The sequence below is a fragment of the Solanum lycopersicum genome, chromosome 12, assembly GCF_036512215.1.
Source record: "Solanum lycopersicum chromosome 12, SLM_r2.1".
Lineage (NCBI taxonomy): Eukaryota > Viridiplantae > Streptophyta > Magnoliopsida > Solanales > Solanaceae > Solanum > Solanum lycopersicum.
Window position 1 is genome coordinate 36,199,385 of NC_090811.1, and position 15,487 is coordinate 36,214,871.

Consider the following 15,487-nt stretch of genomic DNA (forward strand, 5'->3'; position numbering starts at 1 on the left):
AAGCTCAAGTACAAAATCTTACTAAGTCTTGGACCTTTTTACGAAACGATCATACGGTCCATCAAACTTTCTATGCCTTGTCATGGCTACTCATAGGGAAATCTTTCAAAACATAATTTTTCCAAACTCAACTCTAAGTATTATGATTCACTTCCTACAACCCGTAGAGATTCTTATGGCCCGTAGGGCTTCCTATGTTTGATAGGTTGGACTCGTGGAACATGTCTCAGTGCAAAAACCAACATTTTCCCTTTTTCTTTTGACTTTTTAAATTTTGTGGTGTAAAAATAGTGATCCACTTCCACATCCAATAATGGGTAGTTTATGAGTTCTCCTTTTGGTAAATAATATGTTGGTTCTTGTACAAAAAAACCTGAATTTCTGAACAAATTCAGATGAACAAAGGTGAGGTGGATGGAAGGAATCCACTTAAGCCTTTTCGAAGATCTATGTGCCATGAAATGTGGTGCCAATCATGTGTAGAAGTAAGGATTGATGCTTCTATGGATTGGGGTATGTCGGGGTTATTGGTCACGTTGTGAAGAAAAAGATGAGGATTTGCCTTTGGGTTTGTGTACGCATATGTATTTTTGGAATTGGGAATGGGTTTGTTGAGCTGTATTGTTGTTTTTTTATGAGAGGAAGTGGGATGAATGTAATGTTTTTATGAATTCTGATGGATTGGGAATACGAATTGGCTGATTAATAAGAAAAATGGGCTACATGGTGAAATTTTGGGCCAAAATTAGACTGAAATGGGGTTTAAAAGATGGGTTTAGTTTGCATTTAGAAAATGACCAAATGAATTTCAATTATAGACAATTTCATTTAAAAGGGAAAAAGTTCTAAAATATATTCGAACTTTAATCAAAATTGATGTTACAATATCGAACTTTGGAAAAAACTTTTACCCCATGTACCCCATGTGCTACTTAATAGTGTATTTTAAAGGTATATATGTGTTCATGTGGATATCATAAATATTGCATCATTATAAATAGTAATGTGTCCACATTGACAAATATATACCCTTACAATACACTATTAAATAGTTAAGGGGCGTAAAAGATCTTCGATAAAGTTTGATATCGTAACAACGATTTTGACCAAAGTTGGAGTATTTTTGTGACCCTTTTCGCGAATTTAAAATTTTTCCAAATTGATTTAGTTTAGTCAATTCGGCTAGTAATTAAATAAGACGATTTAATATTAATTAATTAACAGTTTCTTAATCTTAATAAATTAAAATAACTAACTTAATTATAAACTATTTAACTAAAAATATAAACCATTAATACAAACTAAACTAACTTGCAAGACAATTAAAAACACACAATTGAGATGACTTTTTAATATTTATAAAAGGTAGTTATTAGATGCAGAATTAATAGAAACATATATTATTTAAAAATTATAAAAATGATAAAATAACTTTGAAATATTTTTAATTTTATAAAAACTAATAATTTTAAATCATTTGAAATCGAAGAAGTTTGATAATGAATCTAGATTGCAGAGGGCCAAGGTGGGTATCGTTATTATGCATGGTATTTGAGCCAACCAATACCAGGCATGGTACCCGAGCGAACCAAAAATTATCACAAACCTGTCAGGGTGCCCGAGTTAAGCAATATAGCCACTAGGAGTTCTACACAACCTAATCAAGAGATATCCTACACTAGAAGTGGTACTCGAGCAAACCAATAGTCACAAAAACACAATTACAATCACAATGAAATACATTCACACTTGTAAGTACTAGTAAACAGAACATTGTCATTGCATATTGCATGAGATTGTCGCGCAATTCATCATTTTACATTCAACCCATATGTTTTCTACGACATGTATTGTACCGATTTCACTATAGATATAGTTAACATGCATATATAATATAACTTGGGAAACAACATTCATCACATACCTAGAATCTAGTCTTGGAAGCTCTATTAAATTTCTGTCTTTCCCTCTTTATGAAGTCTGAGTATTTCTTGTTCTACAAATAGCAAATAGAACATATAATTAACCCATCATGGCCTAATTATACCCGAATTATGAATTAATCCTAACCCTATAAAAGTTTCATTATTATTCCACCCAAATTAGGATTATTCCACCATTAACTAAAGTTAAACCATCCCCTAAAGTCACCCATCAAGGATTCTAAGGCCTAAGAATTAAATTATAAGGTAGGGAAGTGAATTACTTACATTTATGGATAAAATTGAGGTAACATTGGACAAAAATGCCCTAGGTCGCTCTTTATCCTCCCATAATCTTCTTGGACAGTAACGGGCGAATATTGGGGTATGTTTTGCATTTTCAATGATAACCCCTCTATAATAGCAGCACATGACGAGATCACCCGCAATAGTGTGAATAAATCCCCCCCCTCCCACTATAACAACATGTCACCTGTTGTAGCGGCTTGCACGGGATAAAAATTAATAAATCTACCTAGAAGTTCTTATTTCACAACATACCTCTAATCTTATCTGTTATGCGGAATTCGAGATAATACGAGAAAATATAAACGCGAAAAACAAGACAACAGATTTACGTGGTTCACCAATAAATTGGCTGCGTCCACTGGAAGAGGGGGAGCAGTTTTATTTTGGAGAGGCAAGAACAGAATACAGAATAGGGTTTGCCATAGCGTCTATATATAGTGCTATGCTACGCCCTAACAGGCTTGGGCCCAAAATACAGAATTGACAGATAATTAAGGGCCCAATACAAGACCCCCGTTCTTTCTGCTGTAACAAGTCCGATTCAAGGCATTCAACAATATCATTCTAAGTTAACCCCCTCGCGATATGTTCGATATTGAGAGTTCTACTTATCCTAATTTACTTTTGAAAAGCCCCATTGAATCCTTAATGTCTTAGATAATATACAAACCAACCCAAGTTTAGAAATTTTACGCTATTCTTTCCAAGAATGCCTTAGGGCTCACCTTGTTCATATTTCGTCCAAGACTAGTCTAGCCTAAAATTTTCAACTCCCAGAAGTTTTCGTACCCAAATTCTTTAACAATGTTTTTATCCATAATGAACAAAATACTTATTATACTATGCATATTCATTACCATGAGGTCACATATCAACCAAGGAGCCTATTAAAGTTTCAATTTCATGTGGTACATCTATTATCCTTTTATTGTAACTATTTATAATTCTATTTCTAACTTACATACCAATACATTTTTATTCGTACTGATATTTCATTGCTTGTGGAATCTACATTTGTGTTGTAGGTTCAAATAGAGGTACTAAAAGGCATATGCAATAGGGGTGTTGTCTCGCTTGATGATTGGTAAGTTTCATTCTTCCATGAGTTGTAACGCCCCGCAACTTCTAAGTAATTGTTTGAACCATCCTTTTTATGTGTTTAGGTTTGAACCAGATGAGTTCTAAGTTGAACATATGTTTTTAAGGTGCTTTACTACGTGAGGTAAATGTATCAGATGTGTTTTAGAGTCATACCTCATACACCAGGCTAAGTTTGAAACTTTTCTACTAACTAAGTTCTTTGCAAGAGTTCATACAAGGGTCAACTTAAAAAACGACCATATTTGTCAACATGTGAAGAGTTAGTGACCCGTGAACTATTAAATCAAAGATATTTGAGCCTTGTTTCTAATACACTAAACTATATGTCAACCCGATATTTCTAATCAAAGTAATACCCATTTTACTAGACAATATCTTAAGATGCATGGGTTGGACCCCGATTGAGATCTAGCACGTTAAGGCAAAAGATACTACCTTGACACACTCATGCTGAACACCCAAGAAGTTTTGCACGATAGGGAACGTCAGAACCCTAATAAAAGACCCCAAAGTTATGGTTCACCTCCATAGTTCATAAATATACCCTGGAAATAAAATTTTTCAAGAAATTGATTTTCTCATAGGTTCATCCACCATCCAAGGTAAAATTTCACCATAGAAATTTATATTTTTATCCATACGAGTACGAATTAATATCCTGTACTCATAAAATTCTTAGATTTAAAAGAGAAACTTCTCAAGAACTCACCTTCAAGGTCCAAGAAGGGGTTTATGGTTCTTCTTCTTCTAAGATCATTCTGATCGTGCGTATTTGGAGAAATTAAAGGTTTGTAGGATTCTAATGGGAATTTCATTCATCATTGTGTCTAAAATTCATCAACTTTCATGAATTGAATCCTATGGTTTAGATTTATACACCCACTTCTCCACTTTCATGATCGAAATTCTAGATTTCTTGAACGTGCTTACTCATGATTATGGATTTTTACTATTATATTTCCTTCTTATGTTTAGCAAAGTTTTCCATGGTCATCCTTATTAGTTCTTGACATGTTTCTTCTTATGGTCCTTAAGCTTATATTTCAAATCATGGTTTAAGAACCTTTATGTTATAATCAAAGTTATTTTGAGAATCCACAAGTTATCTATGTTCTAGAAAACTTTCTTATGATTTCAAAGATAAATTTTAGAAAGATATTTCAATATATGATTTTAGAATGAAAGATTTAAGTTCTGTCTAACAGATTATTTGAGCATAGTCTCACCACAAGATATGTTTTAGAAAGAGATTTTGAACAAGTCTCATGATAAGTTTCTAGGTAAGCTTAATATATATTTCAATGAGCTATATGGATAGTTGTTTTTAGAATAGTATTTAGCACCGAGTGAGCGAGGGTTCTAGATAACCCAAGTTCTAAAACTGTGTGCCACCATAGAATTATGTTTCATCTTATTTTCAGCTGATCATTTAATCAAAAGAGGCTCAGATTAGCGAATCCAAACTTGACAAATATGTTCTATATTCTGGCAAGTTATATGTCAGCCCCCACCAACAAAAATTGTAAATTGGTGCATCATAAGCTCACATGGTATATGTCGATTAAGATACACTATTATCTAAAAACTTATTTAATTTATTTTATGTCTTTTTGATATTATCATTATAATATTTTCAGACAACAATATTTTCATATATGCATCCTTTTAGATATGATTTTAGGAAATATGGTCTCATGTGTACATTTTTGTTTACTATAATATTATGTCATATGTCACAGTTTGGACTCTCATTTCTTTAGTTATTGTTTTCCTTTGATTCATGTTCCTTTTTGTAGTTCTTTATATTGACATTACTTTGTGCCTGATTCAAATTTGCGGGATGACGTTCCACTAAGCTCCTCTACTTTCAGTTTGTGGTGAATCCTCGCATTTAAAGGACTTCAGTCATGAGTCACTAAAATTTATTCACTTTAGTTGAGTTAGTTTTCAAGGAGTTGAGGGTTTGTCCCGGAAAATTATTTTATTCAATTTTGAGGCTTTCATCAATTGTAATAGATTCAATTCTAAAATATATTTCAATTATAATTTTTGTTTACAACTTGAGATTCAGTATTCATATGATATGCTTAGATATGTTATGTCAAGGATAAGTTTGAGATCACTTGTGGTTTCAAATACCGTGTTTCGGCTAGGGCGGAGAATTGGGTCATGACACTTTTCTCAACCAGCTGAACTATAGTATTCAAAAGAGACTTGTGGATATGATCTATTAAGTCTCTTCAACTTTTTATCATACGTAGACTTTCAGTTACATCCTTGTCAACTTTCTAGTTTTGTACTAGTTAAGTTGGCCTTGTCGGCCTTTTCATTATGTCAATTATTGTGAACTCGTCAGTCTAGTTATCTTCTTTCAGCAATTTACTGTAATGGCCTTGTCGGCCCTCATTGTTTTCCATCGTTTATCTTTAAGTCGCTTTGCTCAATCAAGTGAGCCATCAAGTGTTGATCGTGTTTCACAATCACACCAGTATCATGATCATAATCAACTTCTTCAATACATTTAACTTTTAAATTCTTACACTATTTTGGAAGATATTTAGTTAGCAGTGATGGTAGCTGACATGATTAAGAGTATGCACTATTCATATCAAATTGAAAGTCAAATCAAATCGAACTAATTCTAATTTGAATTAATTTTTTGTTTGATTTGGATTAAGAATTTTTTTAGAATTAAGTTGGATTTAACCATTTTTATCCTTTTTTAATTGTTTCCTTTTATTGTGATTTGGTTTATATTTTATGGTTGGACATCTTAAATGTTTAAGTATTGTGTTTTATGTTTTGCTTATTAGATATTAAGTTGGACTTTTAGGACGTATACATATTTGATTAAAAAAATTATACACGCATCTTGTGTAGTATTAGTCTTTGATTACATCACTAGTAGAAATGAAATTTTTTTATGAACATTCAAGCTTGAAAAAAAAAGAAAAGAATTCTACCGTCCAAAGTTGAACTTATTATCTACTATTTATTTCTATTTTTCAAATGAGAACTCATATTTTGTATCGTGGCAGTCGATCCTAATATTTTTATAAGTTTTGTTAAATAAGGTCTTAGGTCTAATTCACACTCCTTAAAGTTAGCTTAAAGTGAGGAGGATTGTCCAATACTTCTAAGGAATCCATTCATCTCATTAAACAGCAATGTGAGATTTTTTGCTTTAACATTCTATCTCATGCTCAATTCTTAGGAGGGGCAGCGATATACTACACTCAGGGATTCCAATTGGACATCCTTTATTTAAAAATTACATTTGTATATATAAGTTAAATTATACTTTAAATAGTTAAATAACATATTTTGCGAACTTGAAACACACTAAAGTTTCTTAGCCCGGCATTACCTTTGCAAGCGTGAAGCTTTATTAAAGCGTGCACGCACTGGTCGAATCCCTGTTGCTGCATGTGTTCTTACATTTTCAAAAAGCTCCTTACTAATTTCCAATTATTATAGTTAGTAAATCAGTCATGTTTTTAATAATTAATAGCATCTATTAAAAATCTTAATTAGAGACCAAGTTTCTCTTATATTAGAAAAGGCATGTTTCAACATGCTTGCTTCATTGCTTTTAGGGTATTTGTGTCTTTTTAGTTCTCTATTAAGAGTACGTGTCTTCTTCCTGTGTCATCAGTTCTCTCTTCTCAGTTCCCTACATGTCTTCCTCCTACGTTACCAATTGTACACATTACTCTATTCTCTCTGTATCTGTATCTCTTTCATTTATGTTCCACCATCTGTGCATTAAACATTCTCCAGGTAAGGTTCTTTCATTTTCAATTTTGTATTTTTGTTTTGGTGCCATCTTTCTTTTTGACAAAGTCCAAGTCCCAAATTTGATTAGGGTGTGTCAATGTTTACTTATTTTTCCATTTAGGTTTGTTATAGATTTTGGATTTGTGTTTTGGAAGTTTCAATAGTTTTAATAGTTGTGTCTTCAATTTCGGTTGGGTCCTTACGCTTACCCTGTTCTATTTTAGATTGTCGAAACTGTTCATATTCAAATTTTTGTGTGTGTTTTCACATGCAGTAACTAATTGTTTTTTTTTTAACTTTTGGGAGAGAGTTTCAGCTTTTGATCAACAAGAAGTTGTTATATGGAATAACTGTTTAAGAAATCTTGCAGAAGGTAGTTCTTTATTTTCGGTTGAGTCATTATGCTTCCCCTATTCTATTTTAGATTGTCAAAAAACTGTTCAGATTCAAATTAAGATAACCAATAAAAGTAAGAGTGGTGAGAGAGGTTTATTGGTTTTGATGAGAAAGACAACAACTTGTTTGAGCTCGAATGGAGCAGGGTAGTATTCTGGATTTTTGAGTTGCCGTTAATGGAGTCTTAGAGTTTTGGAGAGTGAAGTAGAGATGCCAAGCAAATAGACTGCAACATAGTCTTAGCTTCAATGCTAGCTGCTAATAAAACATAAGCTTATATAGTATAGTACTTTTTTGTTGTTGTTCGGTACTTGCATTAGGATTCAACTTAATTCTATGTCAACTTCATGTTGTTGGTCTATTTCGCTATTTATTATGTAAACTGAACATGTTGAATTATTCGGTGATAGAGTTTCTTCATTTTAATCGTATACTGTTGTGGGTTTCACTTCGAGTTCTTTTTACATCATTGCATTAACTTTTTGAAATTATTTTAATTTACAGTATGAAAATTTAAAGATCAGCAACTACTTATGCCAGAATTTGAACTATCGGTGTGTCTTCTTAGCAAATTCAAGGATCTGGAACTACTTATACCAGATTTGAATTACGGGTATGCTTGTTGATGGTTTCTTACGCCCTTTATTCCGATTTTTCTCTTTGTCCTACATTAGATACGTCTATGAGCTTTCTTGCTAGAGTGCATCTTCATTCTCTGTGTTGTGTGTACTGAAGGACCTGAAAGAATTAGAGAACTGATTATTATGGGTGCTTCGTTTGGTCATCGCCAAATTGTCCGTGTTGCTAATATGAGAGTCAGATAGATAGAAAAGGCTCTTATTAGAGGCAATTACTTTTGACTGACCTTGCTCCTTGCCCCTGTAACTTGAGCTCTAGTTTTGCTGTTTTGTATACCTTCTTGTTGATGCAACTTTCTGACTTACTGGTTGGGTACATCGTCTATTTCTATAGAGTTGGTTTAAGTTAGAATTCTTCGTAGCTTATTGCTGATCACATTTTAATAGATCACAGGGATTGGAAGGTCTTGGTAGACAAATGGGTGGAATGCTACTGCAGCCTTTGCAAGTTAATTGCTTAAGAGTTCCTTTTGCTTCCGTTTCAATCTTCAGTAAAAAAACAAATCTCTCATATGTCGTCATTTGCAATTCTGAGCTGAATTTTGAATTGATTTGTTATTTCTTGCTTAAAGGTAACGAAAGCACTCCAGAGTCTATGAAAGCATCTGTAGTTGATCAAGACGAGGAAGGTTTTCCTTCCCCGCCTTTAGGTGACATAGCTTTCTTTTCTGCTCAGACCATTTCAATTGAGTTGTCACAAGTATGATCAGCTTACCCTCTTCTAGAAAATTGATTATTTTGTTTGGTCGGCTGCCACTGACTTATTTTCTCTTTGTTGTTTGTGAACAATGAAGTTCTTTGATGGCATGGATGATGATGGAAGTGAGTAGAACATGTGTCCATATTCTTTCAATATCCCTTCGCTATTTGGCTCTTTATATGGATTCCCCTCTAATAAAGGTATATTGTTCCAATTGAGGATTTATTTCAGATCCTCGAAACAGTGGGGGATTCAATGTGAACCATGGAAATGGCCGAAAGCCATCACTAGGTAACCAGAACATTCCTCTCCAGAAGAAGTAGTCTGTTGATTGCTTCAATGCTTCTCCCAAAGAGAACAAGGGTGAACAACAAAAGAAACAGGAAGTTGTAATCAAGAAAAAAACAACAGTTGCCAAACCAACTAAGCCATCTGGAGGTGAATCTGGGCCTGGAAGACCGACAAAACCAGCCTTGGAGCAGAAGCTCAAGGTTAACGAGATGAACTTCCAGCAGAAATCTGATAAAGGCACAATTCAAAAGAGGCCTGTGGCGTCTCAACAGAATATGAGTATCTGAAAGAAAGTTATCTTCTGATTCATGTGTAAAGCTCTGATCCCTATCTAATGTGTAATTTCGTCCTATAGAAGCTTAGACGTTCAGATGAGGATGTTGTTCAAGTCAAACTCGAGGCGACTAAAAGAAAGCTCCAGGAGCGGTACGAAGAAGCTGAAAAAGGTTGGTCCTCGCTCCTCTTTAAAATTTTTGGATACTTTATCTGGATATATACAATGTGTGTTTGGTTTCCTTATGAAAACATTGAAATGAATTGATTGATGACTGCGAGGTCCCCGATAACGATCTGAATGAATTTTTATAATTGTCCTTCAGCCAAGAGGCATCGGACCATACAGGTTATGGAGTTGCATGATATCCCAAAGAAGGGACCAAATCAAGGTGTTGGCCTTAAGAATGCTCATATGAGACCTGGCAACAATAATAGGCATTGGACAAATGGACGTCGTTGAATTGATTTCAACAAACTGTCTCAATAAGTTCTATAGTTTCATCCACCTCTGCAGTCTATTCTCTTAGAACAACACCGATGACTCCTCAGCTGAGTAAATCCTCAACTTTCTGTGTAAACAAAGGATCTCGTCTAATTGACCTCAACGTAGAGAGGCCACTCTCAAATAAGGGGCACATGATGTCCCGTGGTAGTGGAAGCTCACATCCCATCCATCTGAATCTTTTTGCCTCACTTTCTTCACACCAACAACTTTCTCAACACTCGCCATCTTTTTCTTGAAGATGGAACAATAGTATTTCTTGAGTAGCCGCAATAGCTTCATATATATCAAGCACTGATGAACCATCTTTGTCAATGAACTCGAGCACGGACATCTCAAAGTGAAGTAGATTTCTAGGTGTGAACGTCAGAAAGGTACTATGGTCTTCAATATTTTGCTTAGTGAAATATTCTCTGGTTTGATGTATCCGAAGGGTCATCATTTATAAAACAGGCCGGCTCTATGGATTCTTGTGAGCAAAAAGGCAACAAAGTGAAAAACAGCAAGCTGAACTAGAATGGAAGTTGCTCCACAACATGGTATATTCTGAGAATAAAACAAGCTAAACTTTTGTCCTTTAACTACTAGGATGTTGGCATGAGTAAAACCAAAAATAACACATGGAAACAAAGCTGTATTAACTTTAACAAACTTTATTACAGAAAAAATATTTCAAACTCTTAAACTTCGTACATACACAATATAGCTCATTTTGTACATTTAAATCTGCCTTAACCTATAAATATATGTACTAAGCTAAATCTGTACAGAAAAAATGATTAAAAATTACTAGTTACTTGTACGAAAACCTATGTGAGGTCATTGTAAATGGTTGCAAGTTCCTTTTCCAGCTTCGTAATGTCAGCCTTTGCACTCTTCCTTTCTCCAGCTTGAATAGAGTTTAACCTCTCTTGTTGCTTCGATATCTTCCTCTTAATGCTATTAATCTACAATCATTTCCAAGGCAATGTGAAAAGTCCGTGACCTCAATGATCAAGGCAATGTAGAAATGAGGGGCGGGAGACAAGAAAGTGACCTTTCTGGAGGGCCATCTGCGCAAGCCATCCCTTCGACAAACCCTTTTCATCACAGTAGGACACAAGTTCAATTTGATACCTGCTTCCTAAATGGAAAGATGAAGATAGTCTTCAAAGTCTTTCACGTTCATCATTTTAGTTCTTCTCCTCTGCTCTATCAAAAAAAAGTGATCAGAATGCAAAATCTCTACCAAAGATAATGAACAATCAAGTTGTCACGACCCAAAATCACGAGTCGTAAGTCAACCAACATATTTTTAACAAACTTAACTAACAAGAAGTGAAAAGACAACAATTTCCAAATCTCCAACACTGAGTTCTTATAAGTACGAATGCGGAAAACTGAAAAAAATACTACCCAAGAAATGGTGTCATGAGTACAAGAGCTTCTAAAATATAATGCAAGTCTGAAACTAAAAGGCAAATCTAACATAAGGGATATCCTGTCTAAATACTGAATAACAGAATAAGTAAAATATAGAGGGAGGTGTGGGCCACGGAACAGCCAAGCAGCTCACCACAACTCCAAGAACTTCAAGCCGGACTCAATTTACTCCACGAGATGTGCTCATACTCGGAATCGAATCTGCACCACAAAGAGTGCAACAAGCGTAGTATGAGTACGAAACCACGTGTACCCAGTATGTCTCATTGACCGACAACGAAGAAGTAGTGACGGGAGTTTATATAAGAAAATAAGTTCTTAAATTATACAAGTATATATATATTTATATATATTACACTCACTATTTAAGTTTCATCAATAAAGGAAATCAACATTTAATATTTTTCAAACACCAAACGAAACATATAGTCATCAAGAATGAATGATGGGATGAAATGCAATGCAATATGATGCCATGTAATGATATGTCTCAGAATACCTAGTACTCACTCAACCGTATATACATGATACTCCTCGGAAATACATCGAGAGTTCATGACCCATGAGGGACTCGCGAGGTCCATATACCGACACGGACGATCTCCACGTGTTCGTGCGGACGATCTCAACACACTATCATAATATCAAACAATTTTCGCACGGACGGTCTCCACGTGCCCAAATTACAATCTTAACATCTCACCATCCCCAGCACGGACGATCTCCACGTGCCCAACTTATACTCAGTCTCATCTCGATGCATGTGCACAATATTGTTTCAATAGAGGGAATGATGATGCATCTCAATCAATCAATACGAATATAATACATAACCACCTCAATTATCTCAACTATACAGGTGAAATAAATAAAACACAATCACACAAGGAATTCAAGTCAATAATATATGAGCTAATGCCCATATGCTTTGGCATTCTCAAATTTCAATCCACATTCTATAATAGTATTTTCCTTTTTATAACACCGGTACTCGTACCAATGCCCGTCACATCATTGATAGGAGACCACCATCTTTCCCCCTTACCCCTTTGTCTATTTTCATTTTTAATTTTTAATTAGGAAAACGTCCTTCAACAAGTCTAAAAGTCTTAACATACCTCAAGTGCCAAATTCGTGTCACGAATCTTCAAGATAGTTCCTTCCCTTTTTGCAAAGTTTCGTAATGTTCACGATCTACCAATGATGCAATATTCATAAATAAGCGAGTTTGTAGACATCCATATTATTATATATATATCATAGACCCTAAACTCATTCATATCTCTAATCAAGCGTCAAATCTTGGTATAATTTATATGCCAATTCGTCAAATTTCAAGCCAAGAACTTAACCTTAACCTCTCCAAATACCCTTGAATTCAATGTTAAATTATATAATATACACCTATTAATTAATTATCTATATGCATATATTAAACTTAAGCCTATATTTAATAATTAACTTAAAAGGATCGACCTCACACAACTGATTACTAACTGCACTAGTATGTACGTAACCCCTCGCAAAGTATTGTTTAATGCCTAACAAAACAAAATACATTTCAATTGCCATTATTGTCATGATTGCCAAATGATTGGCTTATAATCTTGTCCACACTTACTATATTTTCTCAATAAGAAAGAAAACAATTGCAGATCCAAACTTACACCCTACTGACAACTATACTTTAACCCACATTACCAATATAATAACAATTAATATACAATTCAATCTAATTCAAGTGTAATCCTATTCAACGAAAATTTGAAAGAAAAAAAAAACTAGACAAGGATGGTATCCTTTTACCTGCGCAGCGAGTTCTTCTCCAACGCCGAGGATGACAACTTATTCCTATTTCTGATTTTCTCTAATCAGGATATAATACCTGTAACCCCTCTAAGTTATTTAAATACATGGGCCAAATATAAAGGTACAAAGTGAGTTATGGACTCAGCCCACTAATTATTTACTATATTAGTTCTTCACTATTTTTTTTTCCAACTAAATACTCTTAGTCTTCGTATAGTTTAAAAAAAACCCTTTTCATTTTCCAAAAGGAGTCAAACTAGTCCTAGTTCTCAAAACGACCTAGCGGGTCGTTACATCAGTCCTTTTTTAGTATCATAGTAATAAGCTCTCCGCGTGCAGCAAACAACAACTTAAACCTGTTCTGAAAGAAAGATCTTTCCACGATTCACGCCACTGCTAGTGCCCTCTTTTTCATTTGTGAATTTCGGTTTAATTTTCTTTTTGATCTTTAGGAAGGACATAATATCGTCCGTTTCGAATGAACCATCATATGAGAATTAACCATATGCTTTCATAGAAACACCATGACTGTAAATTTGCACAGAATAAGTGCATTGAAATATATGAACTAGAATATAAAGTGAGGGCGAGGTGACACAGGCCTATGGAGATTGTTTAAAAAATTAATGTATGAAAGTTGAATCAAATAACAACACCGTAGGCTAATTGGTGAGTATTCATTACATATAAATTAGAACAAAATATTTACTCATTATATATGGTGATAAGTAAAACATTAGAGATTCATGTAATGTACAAAGGGGATGCTTTTGCTTTCTGACATATATGTAAAATATGATCGACTTCTTTATTGTAACTATATTATACCACTTATATTCACTAATGTGAAAATGAGATCTTTTATATAATGCACTAAGCTTTTTGAAATAATGATCCTTTAATGTTGGGCCGTGCTTTGCACGGCCATGCTCTATCTAGTCATTGTTAATAAATATCTTATTTTTTCAACAATTCAAAACTTATATTATCAATTAGAATAATCTTAAATTAGAGATCTACATCTTAAAAATATAACAAAAAATAAAATAAAAGTGTAGTAAAGATTAAATTTTAATCATTTTTATTTTCACAAAAATTTTAAATGAAATTGAAAAGTAATTGTTTAATTTAATTTTAATAAGAAAATTCTAATTTTTTCAATAAAACTACTAAAAGTGAAAAAGGCTATATATAGATTTTTTTTTTAAAAAAAAAAAACTCTTTTGATTCTTTATTTTTCATATCTTATTGTTAAGTCACCAAATGTTGGTGAAATCTTGAAGTATAAAAGTGATTTCATTATAAATTGAATTTTTCTCTTACTCTTTTTTCTTTTAATTCACTTTCTATTAAATAAACATGAAAATTCAAGATAATTAAATTTTGTGGTTTGATTATAAAATTTTTAGAATATGTTTTAATTAAAAATATTTAATTGTTAATGTTACAAAGTTTGGTTTCAAAATTTTAGTGCACCCATCTTCAAGTTATTTTTTTTATTTATGCAATTTTTGGACACCTTTCATGAAATTTCTGGCTACGCCATTGGTGCTTAGCATCTGATGCGTACACAATTTTTGGCAATTTTCGACCGGCCTCACTCTCAGTGGAGTAAAACTTACCCGCACCAGGTGTTAATACGAAGTCAATACATGCACGTCATGTGTTTAAATTCATAATGCTTAGCATCTGATGCATGGACAATATTTTATTTTTTTGGGGCTCCAACATTAGATGAGATGGACGCTACTCTAATATCATGTTAAAGTAGGCGTATTACATATGTTTAATAATTTATATTAATATAAATAATTGAATATATTTAATGGGATTAGGTCAATACCGTACCCTAACGGTATATATTAAGAAGCAAAAATATAATATAATAGATGCAAATGATAAAAAATTAAGGAAGGAAAAGATCAAGTTGACATTTCCAATTAATTAAACATGGTAGATATTGACGAAAATAGAAGAAAGAAAGGGTGTTGAGAGGAGAAATATTATTCGATCGAACTTGTGGGGTCATATTACAATTTATAAGATAAAAATAATATAATTGACCCAAAAAAGAATCAAAGTATGAATATGTTTTGGTTTAAGAGTATAAGTCTTCCATTTTGTTAATTTTCACTAGGGTGTGTTTGGTACGAAAGATTTGGTACGAAAGAAAATGTTTCTTGAAAAATAAGTAATTTATTTATTTATTTTTTTATATTTAATTTGTGAGTAAAAAATATTTTTTGAGAAAACATAATTAGTGTTTGATTTAGGAAAAATGGTCTGAAAAATATTTTAAATTTGGCCGAAATTGATCTTAAGATACCAAATTTTATGGAGGATC

At 33.3% G+C, this 15,487-nt stretch overlaps 1 long non-coding RNA gene across 1 annotated transcript; it reads left to right on the forward strand.

Annotated features, from left to right (window-relative positions):
* Nucleotides 1–8,671: 8,671 nt before the first annotated feature.
* Nucleotides 8,672–9,406, forward strand: LOC138340612 (uncharacterized). The gene is made up of 3 exons (XR_011213294.1): nt 8,672–8,843; nt 8,938–8,965; nt 9,075–9,406. It is a non-coding gene; the product is annotated as an uncharacterized lncRNA (long non-coding RNA).
* Nucleotides 9,407–15,487: the final 6,081 nt, after the last annotated feature.